This window comes from Leptodactylus fuscus, chromosome 6 (assembly GCF_031893055.1).
Source record: "Leptodactylus fuscus isolate aLepFus1 chromosome 6, aLepFus1.hap2, whole genome shotgun sequence".
NCBI lineage: Eukaryota > Metazoa > Chordata > Amphibia > Anura > Leptodactylidae > Leptodactylus > Leptodactylus fuscus.
In genome coordinates, this window is record NC_134270.1 from 11,794,629 (window position 1) to 11,813,360 (window position 18,732).

General features: G+C 45.3%; 1 protein-coding gene across 1 annotated transcript in view; it reads right to left on the minus strand.

Moving 5' to 3' along the window:
• GCGR (glucagon receptor) overlaps window positions 1-11,527 on the minus strand; it is a 53,111-nt gene extending 41,584 nt beyond the window's left edge. The window contains exon 1 of the mRNA XM_075279376.1: window positions 11,348-11,527. The gene's annotated coding sequence lies outside the window, so the exon portion shown is untranslated. The remainder of the gene's footprint in view (window positions 1-11,347) is intronic.
• Window positions 11,528-18,732: the final 7,205 nt, after the last annotated feature.

The following is an 18,732-nucleotide window of genomic DNA, read 5'->3' on the forward strand; positions in this document are numbered from 1 at the left end:
TTATCTCCTTCCAGTACAAAAAGATCAGGTGTTGTCTTTTTTAATGTCCCTAATCCTTCTCTTCCCTAACATCATTGGTCGGAGAAGGTCAAAAGACCCTCCTACTCATTAGGCTAACCCTACCGAAATCGCCAAGTTCAGCCTTAAGAAGCTATAAAGTGGTAGCCCCAAGTGTCAAACCTTCTAGCACTCCTCTGGTCCAGACATAGCTTTAAAGTCTCCATACACCTTTAATACCCGTTGGCTAAATGGATTCTTCCCGATTTCCCCTAACACGTAAACACTCGATAAGGCCACCGAGCACGTGTTTCCAGATGAGAACAGGGATGGATTCTGCCAGGCGCCCGAGAGTTGGCTTATCTTCCCTGACAACTAAAGGATGAGGTTTTGAAATTAAACATGACAAACCTTATGTTTGCCCCGACAGCTGTCAGAGGAGAACTGAAAGGCCTTCCTACGTTTTCCCACTAAAAGTGGTTGGTTCGGCCATGTGTAGGGTGACCTTTAGCTCCTTAGCTAGATCATCTAGCTCCTTGTAGATCATCTAGAGTATTCCACCCATCATCTCCATCATTTGAGGACTTCTTAATAGGGGTTGTCTGGCAGAATTTTTTTTAATGGTCAGTAGACCAAGATAAAGTAAAACTTGATACTCATCTTCACTGATCTCTCCTTGGTCCAGTTCAGAGACTTATTGGTTCTCCATTGGTCTCCACTTTGTGCTCCTGCTCATGGTGACCAGCTATTGACTATTCAGGAATTTTGTGTGTTGTAGAGACCAATGCGGAGGCACAAACATTGGAATAGGAGCAATGGGGTCATTATGTTAACCATGAATGGCCAGGGTAAGACTGCATTCACATCTATATAAGAGTCCTTCCAGTGTAGAGTCCATCTGACCGAAAAAGTCCTGCAAGCCCAACTTTTTCATTGTCCGGAGAAAAAAATAGTTACCCAATGGACCTTATCATAGTCAATGAGGCCCATCGGGATGCGTTGTTATCAGTCATTAGCCAGGTCCATCTTCATTGTATAATCTGTGGTTCTGGTTCTACAACGCACCCAGTATTACAAATGGTCTTAGTCCTACATGGAGATCCTTGGGAAAGTTTTTGATCTTACACAAGAATCCAGGAGCTTTCAGCTATGGTTTTAGGGTATTGAGGGCAGGCATGTCATAGATTTGGGTTCACCTTTGATCATCCTTGCTCTTCGCAGAAGTTCAACCATGAGCAAACAAGAAGATGCAAAACATCAATGACCCCCGTCCAGGCACCTGGGCTTGGAACACGGGAGGACTAGTACACTGCTGTCAAGTAAAATTCTGCTTCAATGTGTATGGCTACTGCTGAGGTCAATAAAAATGATCCTATGGATTTTTACTGAAGGGGTTTCTTCTAGGTTTCATGGCATGTGAATTCTGTACATCGTAACTCATGATCTGTCTGGACTTTAGGACTACCACCAATAAACCTGATAGATGGGTCCCAGATCCATCTTCTCAAGGTAGTGCAACCATGCAAGGTCAGGCCCCATAAAAATGAATGGAAGATATCCAAACTGTCTAGTACTCGAGAGAAAAAATGCTTGAGGCTGAGGCAGGTGACCTCTCAGTACCTTTCCTTAGGCCACTGAGGTCTCTGATTGATCACATGGTGGGACTTCCACCAAGAAAGCCCTGGAGCCCCGCGGGGGCCAGACAGCAGCCTGGGACACCGTAGCATTGGTGACTGGTGAGTATGACTTATTACTAAAAAACCCTGGACATTTAACGAGGGTCATTTTTTGGTGCATTTTTAAAAAAACGAGTCAAAAACCTCTTCCAATATCTGCTTGAACTATAACTCTGTGTGTACATACGCTAAGGCTACTTTTCACATAACTAAGGTTCATTGATTTTCCACAGAGATTAAAGTACAGGTCAGTATTTCGAGGGGAGGCAGAAACTCCCGGAAACACAGATAACTATTATGCTAAGACCGAGTTTCACTTTTGCTCCCACGTGACTCATTCGGATCCTTGGTCAAGAGGCGACAAATTTCGTTCAACGGTTCCAAAAATATTTTGCCAAGAGTTTTTGCTGTACCAGAGGCGGGGCTGTGACAACCGGACAACCTCATTTCATGAAAGTGAGAATATGAGACATTAGATATATTGAGCGTCCAGGCTCGGTCCACCATAGGAAATAGTCGCCCTCTACCAATACCAAACATTGACATCAACACATGCCACCATCTTGCTACCAAATAGTCTCGGCACCCTGGTTAGGAATGGCTGCCCTAGGAACTGGTCACACATGAAGCAAATTTTACTGCTTGTCAAAAACTAAGGCGGATCTTGACGCTGAATTTGCCACTTTATTTTGCCAAATTCCTAATTCTGTAAATGGATTTTCTAGTGGAATTTGGCAAACTCCACACCAATAGAAAAGGTCTATTTTCTACTTCCCATTTTGGTATGTGAACACCCCCTAACATTGTGTCAGAGCCTGGGCCAAACTGTGGGTCCTGTGATCCACTGCAATGTATTTATTCGGATGACCTCTCAGATTGCCAACGTTGCCCCCCTTTCAGTCATCCATTACTAGTAGACATTTTTTAAACCAAATTTTTAGGTTAAACGTATTTTTAAGAATATCACTGTCAACAATGTCACTATCTATCTATCTATCTATCTATCTAGAAAAAAAGGACTTCAATTTTCACTCCGACCAGTAATCCTAATAACAGACTAACACTTGCCAATTCTATAGGGGTTTTCTTTGTAGCAGTCACCTAAATTACATCGCAGACTTTTACAGTAGAAGATAACACCTCTATAAAAAAACACCACTGACTCATCATCACTCATCAACTTTTAAAGGGCAGAAAGAGGGATGGGATATATGGCGCACATAGCATGCTGCAGTGAATTAAGCTCCACCCGCTTCTACTTTGACCACACCCATTCCCATCAATTTCTCTTTGTGCCCCCTCACGGTATAATGCCCTTATAGTCACCCTAACATGATATGCCAGTACAATATAATGTCTCCCTCTAATTGCCCCCACAGAGTAATGTCCCTCTCCAGTTACCCTAGTTTAATGTCCCTGTCAAGTTGCCCAAAGTTTAATCTCCCCGTCCAGTTACCCCCAGTTTAATGTCCCCCTCCAGTTGACCCCAGTTTAATGTCCCCTTCAAGCTAGCCCCACAGTATAATGTCCCCTTCCAGTTGCCCCCAGTTTAATGTCCCCCTCCAGTTGCCCCCAGTTTAATGTCCCCCTCCAGTTGCCTCAATTTAATCTCCCCCTCCAGTTGGCCCCAGTTTAATGTCCCCTTTCAGTTATCCCACAGTATAATGTCCTCCTCCAGTTGAACCCAGTTTAATGTCCCCTTCGAGCTATCCCCCACAGTATAATGTCCCCTTCCAGTTGCCTCAATTTAATGTCCCTCTCCAGTTGGCCCCAGTTTAATGTCCCCTTCGAGCTATCCCCACAGTTTAATGTCCCCTTCAAGCTATCCCCCACAGTATAATGTCCTCCTCCAGTTGCCTCCAGTTTAATGTCCTCCTCCATGTGCCCTAGTTTAATATCCCCCTCCATCTACCCCAGTTTAATGTCCCTCTCCATTTGCCACCACAATATTATGTCCCTCTCCTGGTACCAACCAAACATAAAAAAAACACTAATCCTCCCCTCTCCCCATTCCCTTGCTGTCTCTTCTACCAGAGGTATCTGCTACTGCGGGGCGGTGTGAATGACGTCATACCAGAGCACACATGGGAAGAATGGTGAAGCAGCGAATAAATGGCTTCTGCTTCACCGCCATGTGCAATTCATCTGCCTCCGGAAGACACAAACGAGTTGAAGCCAGAACATACCTCCAGCCGACCAGGGCAGTGGGACAGGAACTGGAATCCAGGACTGTCCCACTGAATCTGGGCTGGTTGAGAGGTATGTATCATTACATCAGTACTGACATTAGATGTGTCACAGCTTATCTCCACCGCCACCCTGCCTAACTATGCTGTAAAGCGTATCACTAAATGTTGTTAACAGAGCAGAGAAGAGGTTCAGCAAAGATGGTCGCCCCCATAATCAGAAAATCGAATAACAAATCTACAATCAGAAAATTTCATAGAAAATTTTGGAAAAATATCGATATTTAGGCTGTTATTTCTATGGGGTTGACGGACGAACCTCCGTTTGTCTCTGGGCAGCTCTACCTTTATCTCAGTGAGTAAAATACCGACTTCTTGGAACTTCGTAAAAAATAAACTAGTACAGGAAAACCACCCAAAGACTGCGAAACGTAAAAACCACGACAACGACACCTTATTTGTGCACAAGTAAAGGTCATTGCACCACAATTCCCAACCTTAGTGACACGCCATGTACACACAGCACCACAACTAGATACGTGCACCCTCTATAGACATGGGAGACTTGTCGAAACTCATCATTGCTATTGTGGTCTTACTTTTTATCGGAGGTTTATCAGTAAAAACAGAAGTAAAATAGGTAAAAACATCCATTTACCAAACCACAGCCCTAGCCTTAGACAAAAACAGGAACCGCATATGTACATTTAATGGGGTTGTCCAAGGATAGATATTTTTGGAAAATCCTTGGTGTGGTAGGATTCGAAACCCAACACCGATCAGCAATGGCGGCCATTGGTTTTGCGCAGAGTACATAGCCAGACGTAGACAGCTCTCTATACGGTGCAGTGGCTGTTTTTTCACCTTCCCCCTCACCCGTGCTAAAAATTTGGACAATCCCTTTAAGGCTGGCATACAAAATATCAGTCTTAATAAATCTGCTCCCATGTGTTTGGTATGACTAGATTTACAAAATTCAGTCTTAAAAAATAAAATTGTGTGCGACGAAATAAAATTCTATGTCCTGGGCGTAACTTGAAGCTCATGGGCCCCTGTCGTCCTTAAGCCATTTAGAATAGTGGTAATATTGGACGTGGCAGCGGGACCTTCGGGGCCCCCTTTGAGTCCAGGGCCAGTGCTGCAGCCCCTATGGCGATATCTGTTTACAATGTGAACAAGTCGCACCCTATAGATTAGAGGGGTGTCAGGTGTTGACAACTGCAACGAGATGGCGTTTCGACCCTGTGCTGCAGGATCGCTGTGCTAATGGCCCCCACCAGCTTATTATCAGGGCACCTTATAAATCTAGCTCCCCCTCCTCTAGCTCCCTTCCACTAAGAGTATATCATGGTGTACACTCCTAGACCGTTGCATTTAGCGGCCCTCTGGTTACCACTTACCATCTCCCACCGCTACATCACATGGACACATACGTACCCGAAAATTATTTGAAAATTGATTTCGGAGTCCTTAGTTTTCACCCCGGGACCCCTGGATTTCTAATTTCCATCTTGTACATGATAAATGGAGAACACAGTTCCAGGAAAATCCATACAGAGAACTGGGCCTTTTGCCCCCACGGTGAGAAACTTCTTTGGCCCTTACCTATGTCATATAAAATTTCACGCTGAGGAAACCTCACACATGAGATTGAAGAAACCGAAATCAGAAGCTAAGACTACTGAAATGATATTACGACGTGTGCCGAGAGCGCTGATAGCGCCGCGTGAATCACAGAACTTCTCACTCAAGGTTCCTGGAAAAAAATTCACCAATCTTAAAAAGCATGTACAGAATAGTAACATGATTTCCACGAAAAAGGGACAGAATTTTTTTTGGAAATCCCTCATAAATGGAATCTGATCGATGATAGAATAATGTATTCTGGATTACTGGCTAGTACACCTAAAGTTAGATGAATACCATATACAAAGTTATGTATAGCAAAATCCACCCCCAGCCCCGTCCGCCTCCTCTTTGGCTCCCCCCTTTCCCATCCATGTGCCCCAAAACTGTATAATGGCCCTGACACAGTATCACGCCCCTTATGGTTCCCACATAGTCCCTTTGAAATCCCTATGGTATAATGCCCCCCTTATTGTGACCCGCTCTTTATATTTCCCCCCCTGTATAATGTCCCCTTCCAGTTGCTATCACAGAATAATGTCCCCCTAGGACACAGTTGGGAAGCATGGGTTCAGGTTCTGAGAAATAATATAGAAGGGTGAAGGAGGGTAAAATGCAAGTGGTCAGATTAGATAATGCAATAGGGATTCATTTTTAGGGCATTCTTAAAACGATAGATGTTAGAAATGAACCGGATTGCCTGGGGTAGCGCATTCCAGAAAACTGGTGCAGCACGAGAAAAGTTCTGAATGAAGTTGGAAGTTTGGATTAAGGAGGATGTTAATCTTAAAGGAGTTTTCCAAGGTATCAGAGCAGACTGAGCTAGCATAAGACCGTGTTACTGATGAATGTGGCCTGTGAAGTGGAGGGAGCGCCACTGGCACTTCAAACAGCTGATCTATGGTGTCGGATCCCTAAAGATCTTCACTTCTTGACCTATCGTAACTAATTAATCAGTCCTGGAAAAACTCTGTAAAGCTATAGATGGCAAATAACCAGATTGCCTGGGGTAGCGCATTGTAGAGAACTGGTGCAGCACAAGAGAAGAGGTAAGAAGTGGGAAATTTGGATTAGGGTGGATGATAAAGGATATTGTAAAAGTAGTATGGCTGACAGAGCTGAGAAAGGGCATGTAGGACGGTGCAGTAACATGAAGGGCATTGTGATGGGAGTGATTAGTGTAAACTGTATTCTAAAGTGAATGGGCAGCCATAGAGTGGCTGGCACAGGGTAGAAGTTTCGGTGTAACAGAAAGCTGGCCTTGTCTTCTATATCCAGGTGAACACTGTGACCTCTTCACTGAATACCAAGAACACAAGTGCCGTACATCAGTAGGGGCTGTACTTGGTATTACAGCTCAGCCACATTCGCTTGAATGGGACTAGGCTGCAAACAAGCCATTTGAATAATGAATGTGACATCACTGACCTTTGAAGTGGTACAAGTAACGGCACAGAGATGCAGCTGATCTGTAGGGGTCCAAGGTGCTGGATGCCCTACCGACCAGTTACTGATGACCTATGCTAAGGATAAGTCATCAATTATTAAGTCCTGGAGAATCCCTTTAACCCCCTTGTATTGCGATCCATCAATACAACTCTGAGTCTCAAAAATAGTAGGTATTGCTCTTTCAGCAACTCACAATGTGACCCATTTCACTTTTATTACCAAAGCCTAAAAGAAGACCTTTCACCACCTCCTCCAACTCAACTGTTTGCACCTTTCAATAGACTCCTCTCCACTGATTCCAGCGCAGTTGGAATTTTTTCTCTAGCCCCCACCGTTCCAGAGCAATCATTAATAGAAGTTTCAGCACCCAATGGGCTAATTAAGCTCTCTACTATCAGGTGGGCGGTCCTGGAGTGGAGCAGGTAGTCTGAGACCGCCCACCAGCTTAATTTGTATAGCGGGAGCTGAAATTAATGGAAATGATTGCTCAGGAACGGTGGGGCTAGAGAAAAAATTCCAACTGCGCCGGAATCAGTAAAGTGGCGTCTATTAAAGGGTGGAAAGAGTTGGAGTAGATGGTGTGGTGAAATATTCCCTTTAATATGAAATATCATAATCAATTTTCTTTTTAGATTACAAATTATTTTGCACCTTCAATTGTCTGAAAGAGGTGCTGGATTATTGGCTGCTGGATTATGTGACTGGATTATTGGCTGCTGGATTATGTGACTGTCTGGATTATGTGTCTGGATTATTGGCTGCTGGATTACGTGACTGTCTGGATTATTGGTTGCTGGGTTATGTGACTGTCTGGATTATTGGCTGCTGGATTATGTGACTGTCTGGATTATTGGCTGCTGGATTATGTGACTATCTGGATTACGTGACTGTCTGAATTACGTGACTGTCGGGATTATGTGACTGTCTGAATTACGTGACTGTCTGGATTATGTGACTGTCTGGATTATGTGACTGTCTGGATTACGTGACTGTCTGGATTATGTGACTGTCTGGATTACGTGACTGTCTGGATTAAAGGAATTTTAATGTGCACTGAAGAATTCTGTCTAATTAGAAATCGGCTAAGCAGCCGGGTTATTCCGGTCATAAATGTCCCCCCCCCCCCCTCCCCGGCCCATTACACGCTGAGCGTACATTATAACCAGTTATATGGTGTAGAAATACGATTTCACAGAAAATATCCTGAAACATTAGACAAACTCTCATTAGGATTTTTTTTTTCCGGTGGCGTTCACATTGTTTAAATGTACAGTAAGTTTCCTGTAAGAAAAAATTGCCTTTCACATAAAATCTGCACATTTATGCTCATGTTCTCACTAGCCTCATGGTTTCCCATTTTCACTACTTGTTTTTTCAAGGTTTCAATGTTGCAAAGTGGCTTAAAGGGAATGCAGAACCTTTAAACATATATCACATTGGTCACCCGGTCTTAAAAGCCCAATGTCATACCTCATTTGATCGGCGCTGTCACCCTGAGCATTTCGGTGTTTTGTTTATCCAAATCCGTTCAGCCGTTCCAAAGCTATAAACCCTTTTAATATTGATACACATTATACTAACCAAGTGGGCGGGGACACTGGGGGGTGGGGTCATGCCGTTTTACCGCCCACTTAGTTAGTAGACCTTAATTTGTATCAACACCAACAGGGCTTATAGCTTTAGAATAGCCGAACGGATATGGATAAACAAAACAGCCAAATGCTCAGGATGACAGCGCCGATCAGATGAAGTATATCACTGGGTTTTTCAGACACGGTGACAGGTCTCCTTTAAGAGTAAATATAGAAAAAGAAGAGCACCCCCTAGTGTTCAAATAATCCAGGAATGCAATCAAATGTTGACTTTTAGTTGCTTTGTTAGATCCCTGATGAGCTAGGAGACATATTTGCACAAACTTAAAGGGTTTGTCCAGCCCTTATAGTATTAGTATGTGATCTGTGGACCTGGACCCCATACAGATCAGCAGTTTTTGACAGTGTCTGGGTGCCAAAAGCTGCTAGTGGACGGGGACTGTGTGCAGCACTTCCATTGCTATGGAGCGGATGGGGCTCCTATTATGGTTCTGCACGGTCTCTCCATCCATGGCTGATCTGTATGTGCTCTGAGTGTCCGACCTGCACATGCTCATAACCTATGACATCAGTATGAACGTGCAATTTGGGGCTGAAGAACCCTTTAATTCCTCAAAAATCAACGTGATGTTTCCCTACCCTTATAACTGAGATACGAGCGGTCACACAAGCTTCCTCTGTACATAGAACGTGTTCAGTGCGCAATATGGTCCATGTATTGGCCCCTAATCATAACCGTAGGGGGCATTAAGTCAATATAGCGTCTTATCTCTATAAGGGGAGCCTAGAGAAGCACTAATATAAAAGAATCACTCCTCCTCGTAGTCTCCCTTTAAATGATCTCCTTATCCTGTTTCTTAGAAACATAACCGGTATAAACTCTTTATTTTGCACACGTATGTGCCAGCAGGGTCCGATAACACCTATAGGGTCCGGTAAGCCACAGGTGTATAGATCTGCGCTCCTGTATGTCCTATAGCCTCGCACCTGCTTCTACCCACACTACTTTTAGAGTCATTAGGTGATCAGTAACCCGCAGCTCATTGCACAATGCAGGAAATACACTACTAACAAGGTGCATTAGAAATTAACAAAGTCCAAATAAGCGCCCGTAGCAAACACGCCGCTGCCAGATCCGGGGCCGCACACTTGGAAGGCTCAAGGGGTTTATTTGGAATTAGTTGACCAAGAGTCAAGTCTTTGGCATTGAGCAAGTCGTAAACCCCAGGAGGGGTCCTGAGCGGACTGGCATACCTAATGCAGACACTGGCACTGGTGCAGATGATGGTGTATCCAGTAACCAAAACTATATCTGCAACCGACAACCCACCCACAGGAGATTGTCGACCATAAAACATCATATTATGTAGGGAAAGAGCCTAAAACTGGCATGAAAATCAGATTTAAGGTGACTATTGAAACGCACATGTCCTAGCCAACCATAGTAGCCCGGCTACACATCCAGTGGCGGTCCGGTCACCCACTCCTCATCACTCATTGATCTGCACAGTAGCCGCTTCCCACACAGACAGACGTGACTTCTAACCCAAAACTCCCATTGGGAAAACCTCAGATCTGTGGGAAGTATGGACGGCGCTCGTACACAGGACTACAATCAAAGAAGGCATAATGACCCCCGAAACGCTGCATTAAAATCGAGGAATGCTGAAAATTGCTGAAAATGTTATATATAAGGACAAAAAGCAATGAGCAAGAGGCTGTAAGATGGGAACAAGATGAAGGACTACAAATCCCAGCTATAAAGAGTGACTGGGGTATAGGGTAAAGAAGAGGGGGAGACGAAGGACTACAAATCCCAGCTATAAAGGGTGAATGGGGTATAGGGTAAAGAAGAGGGGGAGATGAAGGACTACAAATCCCAGCTATAAAGAGTGACTGGGGTATAGGGTAAGAAGAGGGGGAGATGAAGGACTACAAATCCCAGCTATAAAGAGTGACTGGGGTATAGGGTAAAGAAGAGGGGGAGATGAAGGACTACAAATCCCAGCTATAAAGAGTGACTGGGGTATAGGGTAAAGAAGAGGGGAGATGAAGGACTACAAATCCCAGCTATAAAGGGTGAATGGGGTATAGGGTAAAGAAGAGGGGGAGATGAAGGACTACAAATCCCAGCTATAAAGAGTGACTGGGGTATAGGGTAAAGAAGAGGGGAGATGAAGGACTACAAATCCCAGCTATAAAGAGTGAGTGGGGTGTAGGGTAAGAAGAGGGGGAGATGAAGGACTACAAATTCCTGCTATAAAGGGTGAATGGGGTATAGGGTAAGAAGAGGGGGAGATAACAAAAAAAACCCTACAAATTCCATTTATATGGACTTTAAGGGGTATACAGAAGAACTAGAAATCCCAGCTATAAAGACTGTAAGGGGTGTAGGGTAAAGAAGAGGGCGAGATAATGAACTACAAACTCAATGTATAGAGATTGTAAGGGATATAGAATAGAGAAGAACTACAAATCCCAGCTAGAAGGATTGCAAAAGGGTATAAGATAAAGAAGAACTACAAATCCCAGGATCAAGAAGAAGAAGTGATAAAGAAGAACTACAAATCCCAGCAGTGCAAGATGAGTCTGGAGAGGAACAGGTGGCATCCAGGTACTATATCCCATACGATGTAGAACCACAAGTCTCAGCTGTCCTTCTACTTTGGATACAATAAGTCATTTATGTAACAAGAACAGAATAAAGCGGAATGTAAGAAGAAGCGAGAGGAGTCACAGACAAGTAATAGACAAGTATCGCTACTCACTAAGACATAGACAACTAATACACTACTAGTAACAGGAGACATGAACCACTTACAAAGTTCTCGCTGTAGTTTGCAAGAGACACTTGTTACACGGCAGTCCTAGGAGTTTGGGGTCACCCCTCAGCATCCATGCCAGACACACAGCTCGGTCCTATCGGACATACTAGGAATTTTCGTTGCCCCCTCTGGGACTCCTTTGCACCCCGAGCAGGTTAGATGTCTCACCAGGAGCCGGTGTCTTTGCCCGAGTCTGTAAGTTGACAGATGCCGAGCACAGCCTGCCCAGGGGGAGGGGACACGAGCTGTCATTTAGGCTGCCTGAATGGCGAGGAGCAGCGGACTCTGGGTCCTAAAAGCCCTGATTCATCTAGAAGTGGATTGTAGTCAACGCAGAGCTAAAGTCGCCGTATACGTAAGATAACGCTGTGTGCGAGCCGCAATAGTGACGACACCCGACGCATTTCATCAGAACCTAAAGCCACGACAATAGCGAAATGTCTCCGCTGGTTACAATCATCGAATAATACGTAAATTTTTTGTCTTTCGGATATTGATGCGTTACAGCGACGTGTACCCGTCACATGACCTGGAGGTTATTCACATGGCAGTGGTTCTCCGTCGTGTGTCATGAAAAATTAAAACGCGTTAATGTTCATGGATCAGACATACCGATCCTTCCTCCCAACCATAGAGCGCATATAATCCATGAAAACTAAGACATGCCGTATGGGATACCAATAAGCCGTATGGTCACAGCAATATGGGGAAAGGAGATGCCCGAACAGCAGGGGGAGCTGCAAGACAGTGATCACTCCACAACGTAAACTCATTGACAAGAGAAAACACCGCACCCAGGTAGAAATATCGGATTGGGGAAAAACTTGCCCTGCAGTTCCGTCTCAGGCGGATATATAGAGGATTACAGATGCTGTCTCCTGCCACAAGAGGGCGTAAAAAGGGCTTCCCTGCTGTCCTATAAAAAGGATCTCAGAGGCTACTTCTGGGTAGTGTACCTCTTGGTGACAGACTTTGAGAGGGGGCACATTATTGGACTGAGAAGCAGGATAGTTGTTTCCAAGCATTGCCCACCATCCAGGCCACTCTTCCCTAGCTGTTAGGAAGTGTTGGGGCAATGGTTATGTGAGAGCAAACACATAGTGAACAGGACGACCCAGCAGATCACCAGCAGAGATCTACCGACAAGTACAAGCAGCTCCCACAGTTTCCTTCTCCACCATCCACACAAAGGGGGCACCATCATTACACTCCTCTGTCTTTGCCCGCACTATTTCCAAGCGCTTAGCAGATGGAAATTTTGTATCACGACGCCCATTACATGTCCTGCCATTAACAGCCAGACACCAATGTCATGAATGAGGAACCTGGACTGGGCTGGAACTATATTGTTTATAGTGATGGATCCAGGATCTGTTTGGGATCTGATGACGTTCGGGTTGGAGCCTGGCGGCAGGGCCGCCATCAGGAATTTTGGGGCCCCATACAGCCTAAGTGGGCCCCTTCACTTACCTCTTCCATTGCATCCCCCGCCGCTCCTCTCTCACGCCACTGAAATAATTTAGGCGCGATGTGATGACGTCATCACATCGCGCCTACAGACGGCCAGCAGCGTTTAAAGCAGGAGCTGAGCTGTCACAGCTCCTGCTTTAATCGTGTAAGTATTCAGCTCATCGGCGTCCGATGGACGCCGATGAGCTGAAATCGGGACCGGCAAGTGCTGGGGTGGGCAAGTGCCGGGGGCCCCAAGAGGCTCTGTGGGCCCCAGCCCCTGGCACTTGCCCGACTATGCCCTGCGCTGACGCCGGCCCTGAATGACTGGTGCGGGCGCCAGGGGGCCAGCACACGGTGGCGGGTCAAAACCAGGCCCCCACCGGTTTTCAGTTTGGCCGGGCCCCTGACGCCAGTACCAGTAATACTGGCCTATCGGCGGCCCTGCCTGGCGGCCTCATGGTGAGCGCTACAATATGCAGCATCCCAGAGTGCTACTACTTTGTGTTTGTCTATTGTGCCTCTGTGTTGTGTTGGTACGTCCCGTCCTCTATTTTCTATGTCACTGTTTTCAGCTTTCCCTGTTGTTTCCCCCCAAGTGCTTCAAACCTTTCCCTTGGTTCAGACTTGACCAAACACAGGCCACTGGGTGGAGTTATAGGAGACCTAGGTCTTCACAGCAACCGTTGAGAAGTTCAGTCTGCAGCCAGACTAGTGTGAGTAGCTGATATCTCTGCACACAGCACTGAGACTGGATCTCAATGGCCACCTATATTTAATTCAGAGACAACCCTGAGAAGAGAGTTCAGCTGTCTGCACATTTGGAATCGGTGCCAGGAGGAGACGTGGAGGACACTGACAGGAGGAGTTCACTAGGGCCCTATCCCCAGTGGCACGAGAGGAGAAGTAGTTGGAGGAAAAGTCTGCCCTAGAGCCCGTGTAATCCCTGGGCGCCCCCCTATAACTAAGGCTGGAGGATTGGACATTGTGGTACCACTACCCCCATTTGGAAGCTGCTGTTGTACCTGTTCCCAGTTGCTGCAATAACGTTTTCACTGTAACCACTGACTTCCTGAGTCACACAAGCTCAGAGAGGAGAGGTCCCCTCTCCAACTGAAAGCGCCCCAGGGGAAATGAATACCCCCACCATCCAGGTAGTGATGCAGGACCCCCCTCAACAGTGTCCTGCCCAGGGCTAGGGTGCGTGGTTGACTGTACTCGGCCTAGCAGGTGGCACATCATACACCATTACTACTCCCATCCTTCCCTTCCCTCCACCTGTTTTGCAGCAAATATTGCCTATGCTGTGGAGCGACACACTGCCCCCTGCTGGTGTGGTGATGTGGGAGTCATCACATAGGACAGTCGGTCACCCCTTAGTAGCGATACAAGGACACTAACAGCTCAGTGATATGTACAGGACATCCTGACACATGACAGGGCGGACAACTGGTTTCGGCAGGATAATGCTCACCCCCACAAGGATTTGGCTAGTTAAGTGTTTCTGGGACCAGCTAGGATGCAATTTCACCAATTTATGAGGATCTACAGACCCAGCTGTAACATCTGTGGTAAATGTGCTGCAGGATGCCATACAGATCCTGTATATACCTCCATGTCCTGCAGTATCTCATCTTGTATCCAGACTACAGATCCCGCTGTAACATCTGTGGTTAATGTACAGCAGGCAGGGCTGGCGTTAGAGGGGCAAACTGGGCAATTTCCCAGGGCCCCGGACTCCAAAGGGGCCCCGGGATCCGCAGAACCAGACCTTGGGTCTGATGCTCCGGATCAGGGGAGCCCTAGTTGCGCATGTGGTGGCGTGCTATGCTCGTGAAGATCTATGATAGAAACAGGGAGCTGCATAGATCACTACACAGAAGACGACGAAGGACCTTGTAGTGACGTCATCACAGGTCCTGTTCCACTAGCAGAGAGAGACACTTCAGCCTCAGGACACAGCAGGGAGCTGGGGGAAGGTGAGGAAAAGGTTTATTATTTTTATGACAAATTAAAGGGGTTTATTACTAATAAGGGATAAATAATTACTAACAGGGATTAGTTTTAATACTTTCAGGGCAATTTATAAGGGGAGAGGACTATTTATAAGGAGAATTTATCCAAGGGGAGCAATTATATAAGGGGTGGGGGGGTGGTTCCCCTAGATTTATTAACAACAGATCATTCTTATAAACCCCCACTTATTATGAATAGTTCCTTTATATACATGACCCCTTATATAATAGTTCCCCAGCCTTATTAATGGTTATTCTAAATAGCTCCTATATATTGAGAGGGGGTATAAAAAGGGACTATTCATAATAAATCTGGGAGGGGGGGGGGATTTATATATACAGATATATAGAAACAAACAGGAACTTTTATTAATAAAGGGGCCTAAGATATATATATATAATAATAATAACAATAATAACAAAAATAATAATAATAATAATATATACTGTATGTATGTATATATATATATATATATATATATATATACACAGTATATATTATTATTATTATTTTTGTTATTATTATTGTTATTATTATTATTATTATTATTATTATTATTAATAAAGGGACTATTTATAAGAAGGATCTATTAACAATAAGCCCAGCTGGGGAAATATAATTAAAGGAATCCTATCATTAAAATGACATTTTTTATCGATAACACATAGGAATAGCCTTAAGAAAGTCTATTCTTCTCCTACCTTTAGATGTCTTCTCCGCGCCGCCGTTCGGTAGAAATTCAGGTTTTCTTCGGTATGCAAATGAATTCTCTCGCAGCACTGGGGGCGGGCCCCAGCGCTCAAACAGCACTGGGGGCGGACTCCAGTGCTGCGAGAGAACTCTCCAGCGCCGCCTCCATCTTCTTCTGGAACAGCCTCTCCCCTAAGGGGGCGCTATAATAACACATAGGACGATACAAAAGGTGGTGATTTCTATTGCATATGAGCAATAAAGGGTTTTCTTATTACCGGGGGCAGAGTATTATTAATTCACTATTTTAAAAGGAGTTTTCTAGCCACAGACTGATTTTTGATACTGATGACTTGTCCACAGAATAGGACCTCAGTAAGTGATCTGTCAGGGTCTGTCTGTTCTAGCGGCCTCCATGTGCTGATAGCTTATAGTGGACAGAAAGCAGCACTGCTACTATTCAAGTAATAGGACTGGCACAGCAGCGCCATCCACTGTATAGTGGTGGTTCTGGGTAATTGCAGTGCCGATCCTATTACTTGAATGGTAACGGTGCAGATCCTGTCCACTAGCAGCATCTGGCACCCGGAAGCTGCTAGTACAGCTGATCTGTGTGGGGTTCGGATGTTGCATCCTGACAGATTATATACTGACATACCAATGAGTTGTTCTGTGGATCAGTTATCAGTATAAAAGATTCAATTTGGGGTCAGAAAACCCTTTAATTGATGTGATGTTTATTAGGTTAGGAGTCTGTGTAGTGTACGGCTATGGGCTTTGATTCATTATACAATGTAATGGCCGTAGTCACAGTGTGGAAGTCGTGCACTATCTGGGACTTTTATAGAGGTACTAGCATCTGCATCTGTGACTTTGTCTGCGGGTTGGTTTTGGCGTTGAGCCGGTTATATTTAGCCAATTGCTGTTGTGGATGATCCGCCTGCTACCGCATCTCGGCTCTGCTACATCGCTGCATATGGGCAGCATACTCAGTTGTATGTACATCTCTACATATGGAGAGCGTGCTCAGCTGTGCTACAGCGCTGCCTAAGCTCTGCTACATCTGGCCATTTGGATTATAGGGGTGTTCTTATGTCAGTGTCTCAGCAGCTTCTGTGTTGGAAACGGCTGAACGGATGTTGCAGAAATTTGCCACAGATCGATCAGCCTGCTCCTGCATCTCGGCTCTGCTACATCAATGCATATGCACAGGATACCCAGCTGTATGTACATGTTTGCATATGGAGAGCCTACAGAGGTGTGCTACAGCGCTGCCTAAACTCTGCTACATCGGCAATTATGATTACAGGGGTTTGGTTATGTGACTGTGTGAGCAGCTTCTGTGTTACAAAGGACTGAACAGATGTTGCTGAAATGTGCCAAAGTTCTCTCCTCTTCCCCATCAGAGGCAGAACAACACTCCCCGTGGTACTCACTGAAACTCTACACCCGATATAGTCCTCTTGCCATCACAAAGCCTGCATGTTCTGTAGTCTCCTGATCTTCTATGAGACTCTATTTTCATCAGCTTTCACACTGTCCAGCTTCATCCTATATAACTACGCCCACAAAAGTGTGTAGCTCCGCCCACTGCCTACCATGATCCTATCTGAGAAGGGCTCAAGGACCTGTGATGATGTCATCACAGGTCCTTTAGTGTTATGTGAACCTAAATTCCTTCACTGTGGTCGTGTAGGGACATCATTTACCGGGATAAAAAGTAGCCTATGTTTTAATCGGGGTTCCTATCTCTGTATGTGGCAAATTTCATGCAAATCCGTTCAGCCGTTTTTGCGTGATTGAGGAACAATGGAAATGTACTGCTATATACCATACAGAGCCTGTATATACCTCCATGTCCTGCTGTCTCTCATCTTGTATCCAGACTACAGGTGTAATATCTGTGGTAAATGTACTGCTATATACCATACACAGCCTGTATATACCTCCATGTCCTGCCAAATAACAAGAGAAGTAAGAACTAAACTGAACAACTTCCCTAATAATCATACCGTACATGTATCACAACAAGATGGAGCGCACATACAACTTGTAACGTGAGGATTCCCATCTACTATACAATACAGAATACCAGGAGGAAGACCCCTGCCAGCTGCCTCCATCGCCACACCAATCCTGAAGGAATGTGGAGCAAACCCAACCCATCTATACCTGGGCACAGATGGTCCATCACTAGTGATAAACTATCCGCATGACACAAGAGCGAACCTACCCTGGAAGCACCTAACGCCAAAAAAGTACTCAAACAAGCCATGGGGCAAACTCCTGTAGAACGATTATTGCCTAAAACCACCCACCTGCCTCTACCTTCCTGATCGGTCTAAAATTCAACCCTGTCTGGCTCCAGTAACACATCCTTGGTTATCAAACCCCCTTGCTGGCTGGTACCTCCATGCACAGTGCACCATAAAATGCAAAAACAAATGCAAGACAAGATAGGGAAGCCACGTACGTAGAAACACGAACCGAGCTCAAGCTCTCACATAATCGAGCGTCATGTATGCAGTCGAAGCTATCCCCAACCTTATCCATTAATAGGGATCTACCATTCCACTGCTCCAGAAAATCTGCCTAAACTGCTAGGTCCTCTCTGTGATCAACCCACAACTAAATACAAAGGTGTGGGGCCGCCACCCTGGACATTGCTATGGCCAATACATGGCAACAAATTTTGCAGAGTTTTCTCTGGAGCTAGTGGGACGCCAAACTTCTGCGCCACCCATTGAACGGAGGAAATCAACTAAAAGACTTGAAGTTGTGTAGCCCATAGAGAGGTATCAGTTGACGTAATAGGCATCATCTCGGGAACACCCGAAAAACTTAACACCACATGGGTCAGGAGGTGAAAAGTTGCCTCAATGTCGGTTTTTGCCATCAACGCTCTGGGCCCACAAGACCTGACCAATTCTATTGCTGCCTCAAATGAGATGTAACCCACTGCACAAAGATCCAAATCAATCCCATCATTTACTGATGAGCCCCTTGGATGGGACAGATGGAGGGATGACCCCCAATGCATGCAAGGCGGGCTTAGCCGAGTGTGCAGGTGTGCCTTTGGTGGCAACGTATCTCCCCAAGAACAAAGGATCGTATGTATTGCAACGGAACATGGCCCTTCTTTGTCCTTGCATTTGTCATAGGGAACGTCAGGGTTAGATGGTCGGCCACATCAGACTAGTTATACGGTATATTGCGGTATACTTTA